This window comes from Panthera onca, chromosome A2 (genome assembly GCF_046562875.1).
Source record: "Panthera onca isolate mPanOnc1 chromosome A2, mPanOnc1 haplotype 2, whole genome shotgun sequence".
Classification (NCBI taxonomy): Eukaryota; Metazoa; Chordata; class Mammalia; order Carnivora; family Felidae; genus Panthera; species Panthera onca.
The window spans coordinates 32,772,878-32,784,895 of NC_138340.1; positions in this window are offsets into that span (position 1 = coordinate 32,772,878).

The window sequence follows — 12,018 nt, forward strand, 5'->3', positions numbered from 1 at the left end:
GGTTGAGCATCTGAATCTTGCTTTCAGCTCAGGTCATGATCCCAGGGTTGTGGGATTGAGCCCCACATTGGGCTCCACACTGGACGTGCAGCCTGCTTGAGAGTCTGTCTGTCTGTCTCTCTCCCTCTCCCCTTCACTTGATCTCTCTCTCTCTCTCTCTAAAATTTAAAGAAAAGACAAAACTGAAATTGTATATATAAGATAAAATGGGTTAATGATTGTTGCCATCCTCACAGGCCAGTTGCATATGAAAAGCTTTGAATAGTCTTTGGCATGGAGTAAGCGACCAATATTGTTATTGTTGACACGACCCCATTATTATTCAGTTAGCTTGCCATGAAATCCAAAGGACAAATGACAAAATGAAGTGTTCCCCGTCAAACTGATATCAGCCAAGGAGGAATAAAGTACAGTGTTTTAAGGCTTTACAGCGAAACATTTTTAAGTCAAAACCCACGACTTCAGACCCAATAGTATTAAGGAAAATGCCTCACTAACATTTCCTTTTGAACTGCTGATTTCACAGAAGTGTTTTTAATCAAATGAAATAATGGAAAGCAGACTACATAGACTGAATATGACTAACTTCGAGCAAAACAGAAGTCTGTTTCCCTGGTCACTTATGCAAAGGTGACTCTGCTCTCAGACTTTATTAAGAGAATAAACAACACGTTGCCTTGGCAGAGAGCTCTTTGTGCAAGCAACTGTGTACGTTCTCCATCCATTTCTCTGACATTTCCATCTTCATATTCTTGGCAAAGTCAACACCCACCTGCCTATTAATCTGTATTGTTCCCAAGAATCCTGGTGGCTTACTCTGCCAGATAAGATGTAATATTTGGGTCTGTTCACATGCACATGGCATGATCTCTCCTTGGTTTGAGAAAAACTGGAAGGGTCATTATTACCTGTGTAACTAACAAAGCCAAGAGGTCTATGGGCGCACAGTGGAATTCAGATGCTCAGATGACATCCATTAGGAATCAGTTTTTGTCATGTTCGAACTCTGCTTTCCAAGATAGTGGCTGGCTCTACTCACATTAGCAAGTTGACCACCAGATGCTGATCTACTTAGCAAGAGCAGCAGAAAGAGAGAAAGCTCCTTTTCCTAATATGTCCATCATATATCTTGGGGCTAACTCTTAATGGATTGACTTGGGTCCCAAGCCCATGACTGAATCAATCACTGAGCCAAGAGAGAAAAATATATCTATCTATCTATCTATCTATCTATCTATCTATAGATAGATAGATAGATAGATATAGATATATATATCGATAGATAGATATAGATATATAGATATATATATATTTAGCCAGACTTCATTCAGACTACCAATCTGACTGTGGGACAGCAACGCAAAAGAAAGAGATTTGTCCTGTTAGCAGGAGGAATGCTGTGCCTATAGAATAACAATCATTGCAAGCACCAGGTTTGGACCCACTCTCTTCTCCCACTCCTCTGAACGCTCCCTGCCAGGGAAGCCTAGTGGATACCCTTTCTCATCTCCATCCTTCATAAAGGTAATCCTCACTCATCCTACAGGACTCTGCTCAATTATCATTTCCACTAAGAAGTCTTCCCTGACTATTCACTTCACCGTAACTCCAGGCTGGATTAGGCACCCCAGTGATCATATAATTCGCTTTGCTTCTATCATGATACTTATATACATATGTGCCAGTCTCCACCCATTGACTTCTTGAACACAGAGACTGTCTAACTCACGCTCATATCCCCTGAATTTAGCACAGTATCCCACATGTAGTGGGATATGTTGAGTGAATAAATCAATGAAAGAAATTTCAACATAAGATCAGATGCCAAATAATTACATACACACATACATGAACACAAAACACACAGATGGTTTTTCAAAATAACTAACAACCTATAAATTCACAAACCAATCAGAAAGGATGCTGGCAGTGGGGCTGGGGAAGTGTACTGGATGCACCCTCCAAGAGCCAGGTATTAGCACTTCAGCTACTGGATCATGGGGAGACTACAAGTCCCAGAGGGTGGCAAGAGGGGCCCTCGAGGGCATCAGCTATTTACCAAGTGCGATGGAAATATTTCAATATTACATCAGCTGATATGGTGGTGCATATTCGGTAATTACAAACTGTATATGTATTTATGTGTATCTATATGTACAACTCATATGCATGTGTTTGTATGAAATAAAAGATCTCCCTCAGTTTGTGTTTTATACTTTCTCATATCCTAAAACTTCCGGGGTATTAAAGCAGGTATCTGGATTTCTGAGAAATATACTTTCACCTGGAAAAACACTATAACTCTCTCTCCCATTATACTTTCCATCAAAGAAGCATCTGCTCTGATTTCAGCTCCCAAAGCAGCAGGCCCCAAAAGATCCCTCAGAGATGGCTCAGATATGATCCCAGTCTCATTGGCACCTGCTCTTCTCATAAGCAACCTAGTCATACTCATAGCCTTCCCCTGCAAACTCGCATTCATTTCCCAAGAGAGCTTAAAACTCTCCTCTGAAAAGATGGAGCAAACATTAGGAGTCTTAAGCGATCCAGAGGTGACCAGGTCTGGGAAAACCTTCAGGAAAGCTCATTTTGCATTCACAAAGGAGGCAGCAGTGGTCAGGTTCTGCCTGTGGGTGAATTTACAACATATAATTCTTTCAGAATGAGATATGCAAATTAAATCAATTAAATCCTGGCTGTGCTTGGCCATTCTAATGCGCACACTCATCGCCACATTAATTGAAACAGCGCTGAAGGAGGGAGTCTTAAATTCAGGGTAATAAGTTGTGTCTGAGATAATCAACAGGCACTGCATTCATATTAGGGCTGAGTAGGAAGAGCCGATTCTAAATCATTCAAGAATTCCACACTGCATGTGAGAGAGGCTAGTCACATGGTGCTGATAACCAAAAAGGAGCTCCATTTTCAATTCTATTGGCAAAAGCCACAACTTGCTCAGGTGAGGAGTTATTCTTCCCCTCTCTGGACACTGAGCAGTCATGAGGTGAAGAAGAGCAGTGACTGAGACCGTGGGTAAGCAAGAACTCAAGGTAATGAAATTTCAGAATGAAACCAGACCCGTAGCTAGAAGTGAAGGCAGAAAATGACTCTATACATGCACACTCCTCACGGCTCAAGACAGAAACCTGGGTGTTATTCTGGACTCCTCCCAATTTAACTGTCCCTTTCCACGAACCAACCCATCACTAGATTCTCTTGTTCCTGTCTTCTAATTATACCCTTAAACCATCAGCCTCTCTGGACCTCCGCTGTCACCACCACCCTAGAACAAGCCATGACCATTCCTCTCCTAGACTTTTTGTTTGTTCGTTTGTTTGTTTTGCCTCTCCTAGACTTTTGTAATTACCCTCTCACTGGTTTGCCTGACTCCAATATCTTCTTGTAGAGGCCATAGAGACTTGTATAAATAGGAATCTGATTCCTTTACTCCTTTCTTTAAAACCATTCAATGACTTCCTGTTGTATTTTGAGTAAAATCCAAATTTTGCATCATGGTCCAGATGGCGAAGCATAACAGGCCCCTTCCTGCAACGCTCTAACTGTGTCTGGATGGCCAATCTCCCCGCTGCCCCTCCACAATCCTCCCCCACTCACTCATTATAGCCATGCTGGCCATCTTTCAGTTGCTCAGTTTGCCTGGAACACTGTTTCCTACTCCCCCCAGTCTCATCCGCAACCTCTTTGTAGGGCTGGCTCCTTCTGGTCTTACTGGTCTCACCCTAAATATGACATCCTCCATGAGCTCTTCTCTGACCACCTTACCCAAAGAGCATTGTTGTCCCACTCCAAGCCCATTGCCATGCAATACCACCTCCTCCAAAAGAAAGTTTGACACCCTCTTCAAGGTTGTCCACACACTAACAATGAAGCAACAGAAAGACAAATGAAGAAACTGATCCCATTCACAATTGCACCAAGAAGCATAAAATACCTAGGAATAAATCTAACCAAAGATGTAAAAGATCTGTATGCTGAAAACTATAGAAAGCTTATGCAGGTAATTGAAGAAGATATAAAGAAATGGAAAGACATTCCCTGCTCATGGATTGGAAGAATAAATATTGTCAAAATGTCAATACTACCCAAAGCTATCTACACATTCAACGCAATCCCTATCAAAATTGCACCAGCATTCTTCTCGAAACTAGAACAAGCAATCCTAAAATTCATATGGAACCACAAAAGGCCCCGAATAGCCAAAGTAATTTTGAAGAAGAAGACCAAAGCAGGAGGCATCACAATCCCAGACTTTAGCCTCTACTACAAAGCTGTCATCATCAAGACAGCATGGTATTGGCATAAAAACAGACACATAGACCAATGGAATAGAATAGAAACCCCAGAACTAGACCCACAAACGTATGGCCAACTCATCTTTGACAAAGCAGGAAAGAACATCCAATGGAAAAAAGACAGTCTCTTTAACAAATGGTGCTGGGAGAACTGGACAGCAACATGCAGAAGGTTGAAACTAGACCACTTTCTCACACCATTCACAAAAATAAACTCAAAATGGAGAAAGGACCTGAATGTGAGACAGGAAACCATCAAAACCTTAGAGGAGAAAGCAGGAAAAGACCTCTCTGACCTCAGCCGTAGCAATCTCTTACTCGGCACATCCCCAAAGGCAAGGGAATTAAAAGCAAAAGTGAATTACTGGGACCTTATGAAGATAAAAAGCTTCTGCACAGCAAAGGAAACAACCAACAAAACTAAAAGGCAACCAACGGAATGGGAAAAGATATTTGCAAATGACACATCGGACAAAGGGCTAGTATCCAAAATCTATAAAGAGCTCATTAAACTCCACACCCGAAAAACAAATAACCCAGTGAAGAAATGGGCAGAAAACATGAATAGACACTTCTCTAAAGAAGACATCCGGATGGCCAACAGGCACATGAAAAGATGTTCAACGTCGCTCCTTATCAGGGAAATACAAATCAAAACCACACTCAGATACCACCTCACGCCAGTCAGAGTGGCCAAAATGAAGAAATCAGGAGACTATAGATGCTGGCGAGGATGTGGAGAAACAGGAACCCTCTTGCACTGTTGGTGGGAATGCAAATTGGTGCAGCCGCTCTGGAAAGCAGTGTGGAGGTTCCTCAGAAAATTAAAAATAGACCTACCCTATGACCCAGCAATAGCACTGCTAGGAATTTATCCAAGGGATACAGGAGTACTGATGCATAGGGGCACCTGTACCCCAATGTTTATAGCGGCACTCTCAACAATAGCCAAATTATGGAAAGAGCCTAAATGTCCATCAACTGATGAATGGATAAAGAAATTGTGGTTTATATACACAATGGAATACTACGTGGCAATGAGAAAAAATGAAATATGGCCTTTTGTAGCAACATGGATGGAACTGGAGAGTGTGATGCTAAGTGAAATAAGCCATACAGAGAAAGACAGATACCATATGGTTTCACTCTTATGTGGATCCTGAGAAACATAACAGAAACCCATGGGGGAGGGGAAGGAAAAAAAAAAAAAAAAAAAAAGAGGTTAGAGTGGGAGAGAGCCAAAGCATTAGAGACTGTTAAAAACTGAGAACAAACTGAGGGTTGATGGGGGGTGGGAGGGAGGGCAGGGTGGGAGATGGGTATTGAGGAGGGCACCTTTTGGGATGAGCACTGGGTGTTGTATGGAAACCAATTTGACAGTAAATTTCATATATTAAAAAATAAAATAAAATAAAATAAAAAAAAAATAAAAAAAAAAAATAAATAAAAAAAAAAAAAAAGGTTGTCCACATTATCTCCTTTACCTTGTTTCAGGAAACTGGGAAAACAAAAACCCCAATTTTTACCCTGACTGTCTCAAGGCTGTAGATGCTGCTTCAGAGGCAGTGAGAGATTAAATACATGGAGATCTGCTCCTGCTGGGATCCATTTCCTCTATCAACAGGCACACTCCAAAAGGAATAGCATTTGGATGGCGGGGGACCCACTTGAGCTGATTTGCCTTCAATCCAGTCAACAAGGCAAGGCAATTTAGTCTCACATTTAGTACCACTTGCTTTGCTAAGTACATTCTAACAGTTTTAATGACCTAACCCAGGGAGCACTCTATCTACATATAAGTTGATTGGTTGAGAACTTTGATTTCCCCACTGGAGATTTCACTATTAATTCATGATTTATTAAGCCATTAGTCAAAGATTTCAACACCCCAAACATGCTGTCACTAATACTTAAGCTACCCTCCTGTGTTTCACCCTCGCGTTCCACATCTTGGAATGGCTTCTGGGAGTTGCTGCCTCCAGATATCTGCCCCAAGGACCACCGGTATCCCCATTTCACCTCATGTTTGGGACACACTCGCCAGCTTTGAACTGTGAATTTTTCCCCCAGAGTCCTTGACATAATCGGCACTATAGCCTTAACCAACTTCTAGGCTTTATCTGATGTTACCCATCTTGGTCCAGTCAGAGCTTTTAATGTGCCCTGTGGCAGCTTCCCATTTTTCTCAACTAATTAGGAGACTTGATCAGACTCATCCCCTGCAAACTCATTCATTTTTGCAAATACGCTTGAGGATGCAAAAGAGGTGTATGTATAATGGATGCCACCTCTCTGCCAAACATGATCCATCAAATTGTTCATTTCTATAGTTGCTTTTAAACATTTTAAAATTATTTTTAGAGAGAGAGAGCATGAGCAGGGGAGAGAGGCAGAGGGAGAGAGAGAGAGAGAGAGAGAGAGAATCCTAAGTAGGCTTCATGCTCAGAGCAGAGCCTGATATAGAGCTCGATCCCATGACCCTGGAGATCATGACCTGAGCTGAAATCAAGAGTCAGACACTCAATTGACAGGTGCCCTATAGTTTCTTTTAAGTGTGTGTGTGTGTGTGTGTGTGTGTGTGTGTGTGTGTGTGTGTTTAAATAGTTTTACATTTTTGATATTTGGGGTTAAAATAGTGAAGTCTGGGGGAAAAATTAAAATCAACTCATTATTACTACTGCCATATCCTATTAAAAAGGTATTTCTTCATACTAATACTAGTATAGGTAATAAGCATTATTCTAGAATTCAGCTTTCCTTCTTTCCTCTTTCTCTTTTGTCACTTACTCTCTGTAACAATCAGAATTCATAGTTCCAAGAAGCCAAAACCAACTCTCAGTGTCTAGAGGTAGAATGGAATTTCTTGGACAGAAATTGGAAACTCACAGAAATAACCAGAGATCCAAAGGACAAGGATTAGAAAATGTTAAGCAGCCATGAGACACTGGGAAGCTGGGTTTGGGAAGTGTTTTGGGCAGTTACTACTGCCACAAACCTCAAAAGATAGCCATGCTTACTGCTGCTGCTGCCACCTATGAATGCTAATGGAACCTTCTTGGCATCTTCTCTCAAGATTTAAAGTCCTTGGCGACAGAATATGATGGGCTGAGCTAGCTCACATGCACAGGCAACATGGAACCAGGTAACATGGAGACAGGAAAACTGGCCCCAGGAACGAATGTTGTGGTACAGTGCAAGCTCCTCCCTTCAGGACCCAGGCCCTCATCCCCAAGCTTCTGGGGTTGTTGCCTGAAGATGCCCCACAGAAGAATCCCTCTTAACTAATCATCTCCCACTGGGAGGAGTTACCTCACCCACGGCACATCCTCTACAGGGAGCATCCTCTATTCAGTGCCTGGTGGATACAGGAACACAAAGGCCAGGCCCCTGTGCCTCATTTTGGGACATTCCTGAAGGGCCATCCCAGACTCAGAGCTCTGCATGGCGTTGGCTGACATTTGGTGTAAACTTATATCAGAGTTCAAGTTCATCGTCTCCTGGTCCTGTTTTCCTCACTCCCTTACAGGTGTTGTTCCCAAGAGTGCTCCTACAGACAAATGTCTGTCTCAGGGGTCTGTCTTCAACCTATGTTGAAGTTTTCCTCTCCTTAACAGGGGAGTCTGTCATAAATAAGACAGGGCTTGGATACTCGGTCACCAAAGCAAATGGCATACGTTCACTAATCGTCCAAGTACTTTTCCCCATTAGATCAGATACTGCCATTAGCAAATAGTTTACAATCTATAGTTCTATTTTTTAAATGCCAGAGAATGCCTGTGAAGTCAGGTGAGTTTCCTTACCCTCACTCAGCCCTTCACTTGCCCTTTCTGCCTTGTACATCGCACTCCTTCCTGTATCTATAGGTATATATTTCTGTATCTCTCTCTCTGTGTATATATCTCTAGAAATGCTAGAGATGGAGATACATAAAGAAGGATACAGGGAGGAAGGGACATGGAGAAGGAGGGAGGGAAGCAGGGAGGGAGGGAGAGATAGAAGAAGTGATCTTCTCTGTATCCTCATGCTCTTCTCCCTCCCTGGAATTCCTTTCTATCTCTACCAGCATCACTTCTACAAATTCTTATTTATAAAACCCATCCCTCACATTTACAGGTACTTGTGTAGTTCAAAGTGCCTTGACTGATTGGATCTCACAAAATCACCACAAAGAGGGGCGCCTGGGTGGCTCACTCAGTCAATGAGGCATCTGACTCTTGATTTCAGCCCAGGTCATGATCTCACGGTTGTGATGTTGAGCCCCAACTCAGACTCTAGGCTGAGCAGAGACCAGCTTGGGATTCTCTCCCTCCCTCTGTCTCTGCCCTTGCCCCTCTTGAGCCTGTATGTGCTCTCACTCTCAGTCTCCCTCTCAAAAAATAAAAAAATCAATAAATAACATTTTTTAACTACCATAAAGAAAGCAGAACAGATACTGTTACTCCCACTTTACCAAAGGGGAGACTGTCTTGGAGATGAGAGATAACTCTTTCAGATTCATCCCTCCATCATGTCCTTTGAGAATCTTCCAACCCCCGTTGACCCTTCTCTGAGCTACTCAAGATTACAGTTTGCCCACCAAACATGATTCACAGCGTCAGGTATCCATCTCCTGGAATTCCTTGCATGGATGTGTTTTGTTCCTGGCATTTCCATTCTCCAACCCACCCTACTTTGCCCCAGGCTACAGATATGCTTCCAGAGGGTCAGGGCTCCATCCAGATTTCTACCAGCACCCAGGAAGTTAAAAGGCTAGACACATAGGGCTCAGTCCTTGTTTTGTCACTTCCTTGCTGGCTGACCTTGGACAAGTTGTCTAACTCTTATGAGCCCTAGATTCCCCATCTATAAAAGGACAAGTGCCTGCCTTATAAAATTACTGTGAGATTAAATGAAGCATTTGAAATAACTTCTATCATTAGTCACACAGTGGCCATTTAGTAAGGGATCATTTGTCCTTCATTTTCATGTGCACAGTGCTAGGCACACTAGTATCACTAGGCTCATTTTTTTAAGTTTATCTATTTTGAGAGAGAGAGAGAGAGAGAGAGAGAGAGAGAACACAAACTGGGGAGGGGCAGAGAGAGAGAGAGAGAGAGAAAGACTCCCACGCAGGCACCACACTGTCAATGCAGAGCCTGACATGGAGCTTTATCTCACAAACTGTGAGATCATAACCAGAGCCCAAATCAAGAGTCAGGCACTTAACCGAATGAGCCACCGAGGCGCCACATACTTGGGACATTTTTGTGAATATTTATTAACATACTATTAACATAAATTAAGGACATAATCATAATAGGAAGACAAGGTATGTAAGGAAATGGCAATGGTCTTGAACAGAGTGAAAGATGTGTATAGTATTTACTGCATGCAAGCCTAAATATAGATTTCAGTCTGGTTGTCTTTCATGAAGCACCAGTGAATCCCTGTGCCTTCCCACCAGCCATGCGTCCGAAAAATGGCACTCTTGCATGTCTTTATTGTGCAGATTATCGCACCCCATTAACACATACTGCAGTGTGTATACTACCAAAACATAGTATTTTATAAACCAGAAGCGGGGAGCCCGGGTGGCTCAGTCGGTTGAGCTTCCGACTTCAGCTCAGGTCATGATCTCAACAGTACATGAGTTCGAGCCCACGTTGGGCTCTGGGCTGACGGTTCAGAGCCTGGGCCCTGCTTTGGATTCTGTGTCTCCCTCTCTCTCTGCTCCTCCCCCACTCACGCTCTGTCTCTCTCTCTCAAAAATAAACATTTAAAAAAATTAAAATAAAATAAAATAAAATAAAATAAAATAAATATAAACCAGGAGCAAGTCTCATCGTGAGGATGTGTTAACTTCAGCCCCGAGAAAAAGAGATTGTCCAAAGTCACACAGACAAAAAGTAGCCGAAGACGAACTAAAATTCAGATTTTATGAGTCCAGAACCAGTATCTTTTCCTCTACTCCACAAATGAATGGTGGCATTTCATAACCAGCTCACCTTTCTCTCAGATACATGGTGAAAGCTCTGTGCTGTGAACCAAAAAATATATACAATTAATGTTAATTTTATCTTAGCCAACATTCAAAGTCATTTGGTTGCCAGACATGGAAACCTATTCAGACTCCCTTGAATAAAAGGAGTTGGGGTTTTGGAGGTTTCATTGGTTGGTTGGTTTAAGAACCAAGAGTATCTTATGGAATTTCAAGGCTGCTGAGAAACGGAGAACTAGAAAAGCTAGCTCAAACCTAGGAAGCCATGTTCTCTGTTTGCTCTTCTCCAGTCTTTACCACCACATCGCCTCCTGGTCTCTCACTTCTGATTCTCTCCCTATGTCTGCACATTCTTCTCAAAGTCTGCTTTCTCTGCTTCTTCAAAACTGAAGACTGAAACATAACTACCTGAACTCCTTTATTGCCTCCCACTTCCGGTGCCACTAACTAGCTCACTATCATCCTTGTCCCAGTTCCAAACTCCCAAATCATCCTTGTCCCAATCCCAAATTCCCTTGTCCCAATTCCAATTCCAAAATATGTGATTGGCTGAGCCCAACCAATGGAAGGACTCACTTCACTCAGATGGATATCCTCATCCAATCTCCTCATGAAGGAGCATAATTATGTAACACAATCATGAATTGTAAGGTGTCACATTCTTTGTATGTAGAGAGGGACAATTTCCAAGAGAAGGAACAGCCCAAAAGTAGCTATGAGAAAACCCTTAGATATTAAAATGATAGCCTTATATTAATCATCTGGCTTTTCCCAAACATTTCAATCATGGGCATCTCCGTTTATGCATTATGACCATCACCCAAAGAGAGATGTGAACTCAAATAGTGTTGCACTCATGGGGCTGTACCACTCAAATCTCCTTTCAAGAGAAACACTGGCATCACAGACATTTGCACACCTGTGTTCATCACAACATTATTCACAATAGCCAAGAGGTGGAATCTACCTAAATATCCATCAACAGATTAGGGTGCCTGGGTGGCTCTGCCAATTAAACATCCAACTTTGGCTCAGGTCATGATCTCACAGTTCATGGGTTCAAGCCCCGCATAGGGCTCTGTGCTGACAGCTTGGAGTCAGCAGCCTGCTTTGGATTCTATGTCCCCTTCTCCCTCTGCCCCTCCCCTGCTCATGAACGTGCTCTCTCTCTCAAAAATAAATAAACATTAAAATTTTTAAAAAATCTATCAACAGATGAATTAAAATTGTGGTATATATAGGGGCACCTGGGTGTCTCAGTTGGTTGAGCGACCGACTTCGGCTCGGATCATGATCTCACAGTTTGTGAGTTTGAGCGCCGCATCGGGTTCTGTGCTAACAGCTCAGAGCCTGGAGCCTGCTTCAGATTCTGTGTCTCCCCCTCTCTCTGCCCCTTCCCTGCTCATGCTCTGTCTCTCTCTCTCTCTCTCTCTCTCAATAATAAATAAACGTTAAAAAATGTTTAATGTGAGATATATATATATATATATATATATATATATATATATATAAAATGAAATATCATTCAGCCTGAAAAATTATGAAATTCTGACACAGGCCACAACATGGATGAACCTTGAGGACAATACACTATGTAAAACAAGTCTGTCATAAAAAGAAAAATATTGCATCATTCCACTCATATGATAATAGTCAAACACTTAGAAACAAAAAATGGAATGAATGGTGGTTGCCATGGGCTATGAGGAAGGGGGAAAAGGGAGTTGT